At 45.0% G+C, this 12022-nt stretch overlaps 1 protein-coding gene across 5 annotated transcripts in view; it reads left to right on the plus strand.

The window, feature by feature from the left end:
* Positions 1–12022, plus strand: part of l1cama (L1 cell adhesion molecule, paralog a) — a 127617-nt gene that overhangs the window by 14912 nt on the left and 100683 nt on the right. The gene's annotated exons all lie outside the window — the stretch shown is intronic.

The following is a 12022-nucleotide window of genomic DNA, read 5'->3' on the forward strand; positions in this document are numbered from 1 at the left end:
ATTTATAGATGGCCTGGAGCCAGTGGGTTTGACGACGAACATGTAGTGAGGACCAGCCAACAAGAGCGTACAGGTCACAGTGGTGGGTAGTGTATGGGGCTTTGGAGACAAAACGGATGGCACTGTGATAGACTACATCCAATTTGCTGAGTAGAGTGTTGGAGGCTATTTTGTAAATGACATCGCCGAAGTCAAGGATCGGTAGGATAGTCAGTTTTACGAGGGCATGTTTGGCAGCATGAGTGAAGGAGGCTTTGTTGCGAAATAGGAAGCCGATTCTAGATTTAACTTTGGATTGGAGATTCTTTATGTGAGTCTGGAAGTTGAGTTTACAGTCTAACCAGACACCTAGGTATTTGTAGTTGTCCACATACTCTAGGTCAGACCCGTCGAGAGTGGTGATTCTAGTCGGGTGGGCGGGTGCCAGCAGCGTTCGATTGAAAAGCATGCATTTAGTTTTACTAGTGTTTAAGAGCAGTTGGAGGCTACTGAAGGATTGTTGTATGGCATTGAAGCTCGTTTGGAGGTTTGTTAACACAGTGTCCAATGAAGGGCCAGATGTATACAAAATGGTGTCGTCTGCGTAGAGGTGGATCTGAGAGTCACCAGCAGCAAGAGCGACATCATTGATATACACGGAGAAAAGTGTCGGCCCAAGAATTGAACCCTGTGGCACCCCCATAGAGACTGCCATAGGTCCAGACAACAGGCCCTCCGATTTGACACACTGAACTCTATCTGAGAAGTAGTTGGTGAACCAGGCGAGGCAGTCATTTGAGAAACCAAGGCTATTTAGTCTGCCAATAAGAATGCGGTGGTTGACAGAGTCGAAAGCCTTGGCCAGGTCGATGAAGACGGCTGCACAGTACTGTCTATTATCAATCGCGGTTATAATATCGTTTATGACCTTGAGCGTGGCTGAAGTGCACCCGTGACCAGCTCGGAAACCGGATTGCATAGCGGAGAAGGTACGGTGGTATTCGAAATGGTCGGTGATCTGTTTGTTAACTTGGCTTTCAAATACTTTCGAAAGGCAGGGCAGGATGGATATAGGTCTGTAGCAGTTTGGATCTAGAGTGTCATATTCTCAACAGTGCAACAACAATAAGAAATAATAAAAGATAAGAATACGAACATAAAGTAAATGACTCAGTAGTATAAATATTTTAGCATAAGTATAATACAGGTAGGCACAATTTATAATCCAATATTTACACGTGTTTTAGGGGAGGGGGGGGTAAATGTATAAACTGAACAGCATTTTAAAAGTCTGGTAGTGTCACGCGACGTGTATGCGGTAGCGAAGTCAAAAGCAGGACACAGAGCGGCTGGCAACGTTTTTTTACTGAACACAGTAAAATCAACGTACAAACAACAAACCTCCAAACAGGGAGGAAAGCACAAAGACCCGTACATACAGAACTGCCGGAATGACAACAAATAATAACACACAAAGTACCAATGAGAGACAGGGGGTAATATAGGGAATACAATCCAACATAATGGGAAACAGGTGTAAACAATAAAGACCAAACAAGACAAACACCGAAACATCGATCGGCAGCAGCTAGTACTCCGGGGACGACGAACGCCGAAGCCTGCCCGAGCAAGGAGGAGGAGCAGCCTCGGCTGAATCCGTGACAGGTAGCAGCAGTTGTGATGTGTGTGTAGCATGAACGTATATGTGTGTGTGTGTGTGTGTGTGCGTGTGCGTGTGCGGAGAGTCAGTGCAGGTGGCCAGTCCAATTCAAGGGTTCAACATTCTGATGGCTTGTAGATAGAAACTGTCTCTGAGCCTGTTGTCATTTGACCTCATGCTCCGATACCGGCGGTAAGGAAGAGAACTTCTCGTGGCTGGGGTGTGTGGGGTCCTTGATGATCCTGCAGGACTTCCTCAGGCACCGTTTCAAGTAGATGTTCTGGATGGGTGGGAACATGGCCCCAGTGATGATGGGTTGTAAAAGTCTGAGCGTGGGAGTGCTGGTCTAGGATCAGGTACCCCCTCTTGTCTCTGTGCTGAGGCTCGGACAAGTCAGGGGACTTGGCTGTCTATGGAACTCACTGCGAGATTTTGACAGTGTACTTTATGGAAGATGACTGCTTGGCATTAAATGATTGACACATGAAATGATTGACACAAATTATTCACTCACATGTTCAAAAGAACAGTATTTCTTTACCCTAAATAATTATAATTCAAAGAATTGTACTGAATAGCACCAAACATAAAAATCATAATATATTTGAATGTAGATTCAGGATAAGTTAAGTAGCTTGATAAGTTAAGTAGCTCTTGTTCTATTGAACCTACTGTAGTCTTACATTGCCTGACTCCACAGTCTTGTATTCCATTAAACCTACTGTAGTCTCACGTTGCCTGACTCCACAGTCTCTTGTTCTATTGAACCTAAATGTAGGAACGGCTGGACATGGATATAGCCTGTATTCTCATCTAACACAGTGAATGAGTGTACTATAACCTCCAGTATTGTGACTGGAATAGGTACTGTAAATAAACCAGTCTGTCACTGCCTGCATCCCAAATGGTGCCGTATTCCGTTCATAGTGCACTATATAGGGTGCCATTTGGGACGCAACCTATGTCTTTGTATCGTGTGACTACAGCGTAGAGACACTTTGCTGCTGTCTGTGTGTCAGCCGTGATATAGTCATTAGGCTTGGATTAGGTGGTGTGGTACACAGGCCGCCCGTGGCACCTTGACTGGGGAGGACGTGCTCATAGTAATGGCTGGAATGGAATCAATGGAATGGTATTGAACGCATTTACTCCATTCCAGCCATTATTATGAGCCATCCTCCCCTCAGCAGCCTCCTGTGGTGTGGTAGGGGATCAGTTGTGTGGTGTGTGTAATCCCTATATACAGGGCTAATTTAATCTCTATAAACCGGGCTAATTGAATCCCTATACACTGGGCTAATTTAATCCCTATACACCGAGCTAATACAATCCCTATTCACCGAGCTAATTTAATCCCTACTCACCGAGCTAATTTAATCCCTATTCACCGAGCTAATTTAATCCCTATTCACTGGGCTAATTTAATCCCTATTCACTGGGCTAATTTAATCCCTATTCACTGGGCTAATTTAATCCCTATTCATTGGGCTAATTTAATCCCTATACACCGGGCTAATTGAATCCCTATTCATTGGGCTAGTTTAATCCCTATTCATTGGGCTAATTTAATCCCTATACACCGGGCTAATTGAATCCCTATTCATTGGGCTAATTTAATCCCTATTCATTGGGCTAATTTAATCCCTATTCATTGGGCTAATTTAATCCCTATTCATTGGGCTAATTTAATCCCTATTCATTGGGCTAATTTAATCCCTATTCATTGGGCTAATTGAATCCCTATTCATTGGGCTAATTTAATCCCTATTCATTGGGCTAATTTAATCCCTATTCATTGGGCTAATTTAATCCCTATTCATTGGGCTAATTTAATCCCTATTCATTGGGCTAATTTAATCCCTATTCATTGGGCTAATTGAATCCCTATTCATTGGGCTAATTGAATCCCTATTCATTGGGCTAATTTAATCCCTATTCATTGGGCTAATTTAATCCCTATTCATTGGGCTAATTTAATCCCTATTCATTGGGCTAATTTAATCCCTATTCATTGGGCTAATTTAATCCCTATTCATTGGGCTAATTTAATCCCTATTCATTGGGCTAATTTAATCCCTATTCATTGGGCTAATTTAATCCCTATTCACTGGGCTAATTGAATCCCTATTCATTGGGCTAATTGAATCCCTATTCATTGGGCTAATTTAATCCCCTATTCATTGGGCTAATTTAATCCCTATACACTGGGCTAATTGAATCCCTATTCATTGGGCTAATTGAATCCCTATTCATTGGGCTAATTGAATCCCTATTCATTGGACTAATTTAATCCCTATTCATTGGGCTAATTTAATCCCTATACACCGGGCTAATGTAATCCCTATTCATTGGGCTAATTTAATCCTTATTCATTGGGCTAATTTAATCCCTATACACCGGGCTAATGCAATCACTTTTCACCGAGCTAATTTAATCCCTATTCACTGGGCTAATTTAATCCCTATTTATTGGGCTAATTGAATCCCTATTCATTGGGCTAATTGAATCCCTATTCATTGGGCTAATTTAATCCCTATAGACCGGGCTAATTGAATCCCCTATACACCGGGCTAATTTAATCCCCTGTACACTAGGATAATTGAATCCCTATACACTAGGATAATTGAATCCCTATACACTAGGATAATTGAATCCGTATACACCGGGCTAATGCAATCCCTATTCACCGAGCTAATTTAATCCCTATTCACTTAGCTATTTTAATCCCTATACACCGGGCTAATTGAATCCCTATTCATTGGGCTAATTTAATCCCTATTCATTGGGCTAATTTAATCCCTATTCATTGGGCTAATTTAATCCCTATTCATTGGGCTAATTTAATCCCTATTCATTGGGCTAATTTAATCCCTATTCATTGGGCTAATTGAATCCCTATTCATTGGGCTAATTTAATCCCTATTCATTGGGCTAATTTAATCCCTATTCATTGGGCTAATTTAATCCCTATTCATTGGGCTAATTTAATCCCTATTCATTGGGCTAATTTAATCCCTATTCATTGGGCTAATTTAATCCCTATTCATTGGGCTAATTTAATCCCTATTCATTGGGCTAATTTAATCCCTATTCATTGGGCTAATTTAATCCCTATTCATTGGGCTAATTTAATCCCTATTCATTGGGCTAATTTAATCCCTATTCATTGGGCTAATTTAATCCCTATTCATTGGGCTAATTTAATCCCTATTCATTGGGCTAATTTAATCCCTATTCATTGGGCTAATTTAATCCCTATTCACTGGGCTAATTGAATCCCTATTCATTGGGCTAATTGAATCCCTATTCATTGGGCTAATTTAATCCCTATTCATTGGGCTAATTTAATCCCTATACACTGGGCTAATTGAATCCCTATTCATTGGGCTAATTGAATCCCTATTCATTGGGCTAATTGAATCCCTATTCATTGGGCTAATTTAATCCCTATTCATTGGGCTAATTTAATCCCTATACACCGGGCTAATGTAATCCCTATTCATTGGGCTAATTTAATCCTTATTCATTGGGCTAATTTAATCCCTATACACCGGGCTAATGCAATCACTTTTCACCGAGCTAATTTAATCCCTATTCACTGGGCTAATTGAATCCCTATTTATTGGGCTAATTGAATCCCTATTCATTGGGCTAATTGAATCCCTATTCATTGGGCTAATTTAATCCCTATAGACCGGGCTAATTGAATCCCTATACACCGGGCTAATTTAATCCCTGTACACTAGGATAATTGAATCCCTATACACTAGGATAATTGAATCCCTATACACTAGGATAATTGAATCCGTATACACCGGGCTAATGCAATCCCTATTCACCGAGCTAATTTAATCCCTATTCACTTAGCTATTTTAATCCCTATTCACAGGGCTAATTTAATCCATATTAATTGGGCTAATTGAATCCCCATTCATTGGGCTAATTTAATCTCTATACACCGGGCTAATTGAATCCCTATACACTAGGATAATTTAATCCGTATACACCGGGCTAATTTAATCCCTATATACCAGGACAATTTAATCCCTACACACTTGGATAATTTCATCTCACCTACTGTGCCAGTCAAATTAAACCAGCCACCCACAGAGGGGGGTGAGGGAGGAGACAGATGAGGGTGAGGGAGGAGAGGAATGGGGGTGAGGGAGGAGAGGAATGGGGGTGAGGAAAGAGACAGATGGGGGTGAGGGAGAAAAAGAGTGGGGTGAGGGAGGAGTAAGAGGGAGGTGAGGGTTGGAGACAGAAGGGGGTAAGGGAGGAGACAGGGGGTGAGGGAGGAGACAGACTTGAGGGAGGAGACAGAGGGGGTTAAGGGAGGAAACGGGAGGGGGGGGTGAGGGAGGGAGAGAGGGAGAGAGAGCTGTGACTGAAAGCTGCTTGTGCATTCTGGTGCTTGGCTGGCTGTCTGTGAGTTACAGAGTTGAGGAGATAGAGGGAGGAGAGAGAGGAAGAGCAGAGAGGGAAAGCCTGCAGTCAGTCAGCCAGTCAGTCAGCCTCTTCAGCTGTCATTCTGAATGGAGAGACAGGGACCGTTGAATACATTTGAATCAATGATGTGTTGATTACCCATGGGGCGGCGTACAATTGGCCCAGCGTCGTCCAGGGTAGGGGAGGGAATGGCCGGCAGGGATGGCGTTTGCAATGCCAGGGTTGTGGGTTCGATTCCCATTGGGGGCCAGTATGAAAAAATTAAAAAGAATGAATGCACTCACTATAACTGTAAGTCGCTCTGCAGAAGAGCGTCTGCTAAATGACTTAAATGTAATGTAAATGATTACATGATTTCTGCTGCTGTAGGTAATGGCTGCTGTGTGCTGTAGTGTGTACCCTGTCAGACCACCCATCTTTGTTACTATGAATAACTGTCTGTCCTACCTTCACACCCACCGTAGAAGTGTGTGTGCGTGTGCATGTGTATAACTCCATCCTTCCTCTACAGCCCTCCTATAAACCGCCTCCTCTTTAAAAGGGAAAACTTGGAATGCTGTTCATTAGGTATGTGTATTTATTAGGGATCTGTTAAGATAATTTATTAACTAACTATTTCAATGTCTCTGTGCGTCTCCCAAAAGGTTGTAAGGCTTTTGGATCAAGAAACGGACAGAGCCTCTTTGCAATAGCCAGGTCTTTATTCAGAGAATTCTGCAACAAAATGGTCGTACAATATTTTTATACGCACACGTCAGAGGAAAAATCCCATGTATAGTGATAAGAACATGTGTGTATGTTTATGTGTGTGTGTGTGTGTGTGTGACCTGATGGTTAGGAGAGCAGAGGAAAACATGAGCTAAACCCAAGTATAGTGGAAATATACAGCCCGTAGGCTGCTCTCCTAACCATCAGGTCACACACACACACACACACACACACACACACACACACACACACACACACACACACACACACACACACACACACACACACACACACATACACATACAAACATGTTCTTATCATAGGCTGCATTCCTTAGACATTTACATTTACGTCATTTGGCAGACGCTCTTATCCAGAGCGACTTACAAATTGGTGCATTCACCTTATAGCCAGTGGGATAACCACTTTACAAAGTTTTTTTATTTAGTTTTTTAGTTTTTTTTTGTGGGGTGGGGTAAGGGGGGGGTAGAAGGATTACTTTATCCTATCCCAGGTATTCCTGAAAGAGGTGGGGTTTCAAATGTCTCCGGAAGGTGGTGAGTGACTCGTGAGGGAGCTTGTTCCACCATTGGGGTGCCAGAGCAGCGAACAGTTTTGACTGGGCTGAGCGGGAACTGTGCTTCCGCAGAGGTAGGGGAGCCAGCAGGCTCGCAATGCCCTCGTTTGGGTGTAGGGACTGATCAGAGCCTGAAGGTACGGAGGTGCCGTTCCCCTCACAGCTCCATAGGCAAGCACCATGGTCTTGTAGCAGATGCGAGCTTCAACTGGAAGCCAGTGGAATGTGCGGAGGAGCGGGGTGACGTGAGAGAACTTGGGAAGGTTGAACACCAGACGGGCTGCGGCATTCTGGATGAGTTGTAGGGGCTTAATGGCACAGGCAGGGAGCCCAGCCAACAGCGAGTTGCAGTAATCCAGACGGGAGATGACAAGTGCCTGGATTAGGACCTGTGCCGCTTCCTGTGTAAGGCAGGGTCAAACTCTCCGAATGTTGTAGAGCATGAACCTACAGGATCGGGTCACCGCCTTGATGTTAGCGGAGAACGACAGGGTGTTGTCCAGGGTCACGCCAAGGCTCTTCGCACTCTGGGAGGAGGATACAACGGAGTTGTCAACCGTGATGGCGAGATCATGGAACGGGCAGTCCTTCCCCGGGAGGAAGAGCAGCTCCGTCTTGCCAAGGTTCAGCTTGAGGTGGTGATCCGTCATCAACACTGATATGTCTGCCAGACATGCAGAGATGCGATTCGCCACATGGTTATCAGAAGGGGGAAAGGAGAAGATTAGTTGTGTGTCGTCTGTGTAGCAATGATAGGAGAGGCCATGTGAGGATATGACAGAGCCAAGTGACTTGGTGTATAGCGAGAATAGGAGAGGGCCTAGAACTGAGCCCTGGGGGACACCAGTGGTGAGAGCACGTGGTGCGGAGACAGCTTCTCGCCACGCCACTTGGTAGGAGCGACCGGTCAGGTAGGACGCAATCCAAGAGTGAGCCGCGCCGGAGATGCCCAGCTCGGAGAGGGTGGAGAGGAGGATCTGATGGTTCACAGTATCAAAGGCAGAGAGAGAGTTAGCTTTAGCAGTGCGGAGAGCCTCCGTGACACAGAGAAGAGCAGTCTCAGTTGAATGACCACTCTTGAAACCTGACTGGTTTGGATCAAGAAGGTCATTCTGAGAGAGATAGCAAGAGAGTTGGCTAAAGACGGCACGCTCAAGAGTTTTGGAGAGAAAAGAAAGAAGGGATACTGGTCTGTAGTTGTTGACATCAGAGGGATCGAGTGTTGGTTTTTTTTTTTTTTTTGCAACTCTCGCTCTCTTGAAGACGGAAGGGACATAGCCAGCGGTCAAGGATGAGTTGATCAGCGAGGTGAGGTAAGGGAGAAGGTCACCGGAGATGGTCTGGAGAAGAGAGGAGGGGATAGGGTCAAGCGGGCAGGTTGTTGGGCGGCCGGCCGTCACAAGTCGCAAGATTTTATCTGGAGAGAGAGGGGAGAAAGAAGTCAAAGCATAGGGTAGGGCAGTGTGAGCAGGACCAGCAGTGTCATTTGACTTAACAAACGAGGATTGGATGTCGTCAACCTTCTTTTCAAAATGGTTGACGAAGTCATCCACTGAGAGGGAGGAGGGGGGGGAGGGGGAGGAGGATTCAGCAGGGAGGAGAAGGTGGCAAAGAGCTTCCTAGGGTTAGAGGCAGATGCTTGGAATTTAGAGTGGTAGAAAGTGGCCTTAGCAGCATAAACAGATGAAGAAAATGTAGAGAGGAGGGAGTGAAAAGATGCCAGGTCCGCAGGGAGTCTAGTTTTCCTCCATTTCCGCTCGGCTGCCCGGAGCCCTGTTCTGTGAGCTCGCAATGAGTCATCAAGCCATGGAGCTGGAGGGGAGGACCGAGCCGGCCGGGAGGATAGGGGACATAGAGAGTCAAAGGATGCAGAAAGGGAGGAGAGGAGGGTTGAGGAGGCAGAATCAGGAGATTGGAGGGAGGAGGATTGAGCAGAGGGAAGAGATGATAGGATGGAAGAGGAGAGAGTAGCGGGAGAGAGAGAGCGAAGGTTGCGACGGCGCATTACCATCTGAGTAGGGGCAGAGTGAGTAGTGTTGGAGGAGAGCGAGAGAGAAAAGGATACAAAGTAGTGGTCGGAGACATGGAGGGGAGTTGCAGTGAGATTAGTAGAAGAACAGCATCTAGTAAAGATGAGGTCAAGCGTATTGCCTGCCTTGTGAGTAGGGGGGTGAGAGGGTGAGGTCAAAAGAGGAGAGGAGTGGAAAGAAGGAGGCAGAGAGAAATTAGTCAAAGGTAGACGTAGGGAGGCTGAAGTCCCCAAGAACTGTGAGGGGTGAGCCATCCTCAGGAAAGGAACTTAACAAGGCGTCAAGCTCATTGATGAACTCTCCAAGGGAACCTGGAGGACGATAAATAACAAGGATGTTAAGCTTAAATGGGCTAGTGACTGTGACAGCATGGAATTCAAATGAGGAGCTAGACAGATGGGTCAGGGGAAAAATAGAGAATGTCCACTTGGGAGAGATGAGGATTCCTGTGCCACCACCCCGCTGACCAGATGCTCTCGGGGTATGCGAGAACACATGGTCAGACGAGGAGAGAGCAGTAGGAGTAGCAGTGTTTTCAGTGGTAATCCATGTTTCCGTCAGCGCCAATAAGTCGAGGGACTGGAGGGTAGCATAGGCTGAGATTAACTCTTCCTTGTTGGCAGCAGAACGGCAGTTCCAGAGGCTGCCTGAGACCTGGAACTCCACGTGGGTGGTGCGTGCAGGGACCACCAGGTTAGAGAGGCAGCAGCCACGCGGTGTGAGGCGTTTGTATAGCCTGTGCGGAGAGGAGAGAACAGGGATAGACAGAGGCATACAGTGGGGAAAAAAAGTATTTAGTCAGCCACCAATTGTGCAAGTTCTCCCACTTAAAAAGATGAGAGAGGCCTGTAATTTTCATCATAGGTACACGTCAACTAAAAATCCAGTAAATCACATTGTAGGATTTTTAATGAATTTATTTGCAAATTATGGTGGAAAATAAGTATTTGGTCACCTACAAACAAGCAAGATTTCTGGCTCTCACAGACCTGTAACTTCTTCTTTAAGAGGCTCCTCTGTCCTCCACTCGTTACCTGTATTAATGGCACCTGTTTGAACTTGTTATCCGTATAAAAGACACCTGTCCACAACCTCAAACAGTCACACTCCAAACTCCACTATGGCCAAGACCAAAGAGCTGTCAAAGGACACCAGAAACCAAATTGTAGACCTGCACCAGGCTGGGAAGACTGAATCTGCAATAGGTAAGCAGCTTGGTTTGAAGAAATCAACTGTGGGAGCAATTATTAGGAAATGGAAGACATACAAGACCACTGATAATCTCGCAAGATCTCACCCCTTGGGGTCAAAATGATCACAAGAACGGTGAGCAAAAATCCCAGAACCACACGGGGGGACCTAGTGAATGACCTGCAGAGAGCTGGGACCAAAGTAACAAAGCCTACCATCAGTAACACACTATGCCGCCAGGGACTCAAATCCTGCAGTGCCAGACGTGTCCCCCTGCTTAAGCCAGGACATGTCCAGGCCCGTCTGAAGTTTGCTAGAGTGCATTTGGATGATCCAGAAGAGGATTGGGAGAATGTCATATGGTCAGATGAAACCAAAATATAACTTTTTGGTAAAAACTCAACTCGTCGTGTTTGGAGGACAAAGAATGCTGAGTTGCATCCAAAGAACACCATACCTACTGTGAAGCATGGGGGTAGAAACATCATGCTTTGGGGCTGTTTTTCTGCAAAGGGACCAGGACGACTGATCCGTGTAAAGGAAAGAATGAATGGGACCATGTATCGTGAGATTTTGAGTGAAAACCTCCTTCCATCAGCAAGGGCATTGAAGATGAAACGTGGCTGGGTCTTTCAGCATGACAATGATCCCAAACACACCGCCCGGCAACGAAGGAGTGGCTTCGTAAGAAGCATTTCAAGGTCCTGGAGTGGCCTAGCCAGTCTCCAGATCTCAACCCCATAGAAAATCTTTGGAGGGAGTTGAAAGTCCGTGTTGCCCAGCGACAGCCCCAAAACATGACTGCTCTAGAGGAGATCTGCATGGAGGAATGGGCCAAAATACCAGCAACAGTGTGTGAAAACCTTGTGAAGACTTACAGAAAACGTTTGACCTGTGTCATTGCCAACAAAGGGTATATAACAAAGTATTGAGAAACTTTTGATATTGACCAAATACTTATTTTCCACCATGATTTGCAAATAAATTCATTAAAAAATCCTACAATGTATTTTCTGGAATTTTTTTTCTAATTTTGTCTGTCATAGTTGACGTGTACCTATGATGAAAATTACAGGCCTCTCTCATATTTTTAAGTGGGAGAACTTGCACAATTGGTGGCTGACTAAATACTTTTTCCCCCCACTGTAGTTGACAGGCTGCAGAAAATGGCTACAATAATGCAAAGGAGATCGGAATGAAATGAACTAAACATCTGGGAAAGGAGAGAGCGGGGCCTCCCTTACCACAACACCCAAATATAACTCTCCCAACTTCCACCTCAGAAACTATAATTGTTGTAAACTACAGCGGTTCAATGTTTTCTAGGAATAGACTAACTTAGTTTATTCAGCTAGCTAACTTGGTACAGTATTCTTCCGTGAAAATCGTCCAGGGCACCTAGTCATAAGACGCCACAGCCAGCTAGCA

The sequence above is a fragment of the Coregonus clupeaformis genome, chromosome 24 (genome assembly GCF_020615455.1).
Source record: "Coregonus clupeaformis isolate EN_2021a chromosome 24, ASM2061545v1, whole genome shotgun sequence".
Lineage (NCBI taxonomy): Eukaryota > Metazoa > Chordata > Actinopteri > Salmoniformes > Salmonidae > Coregonus > Coregonus clupeaformis.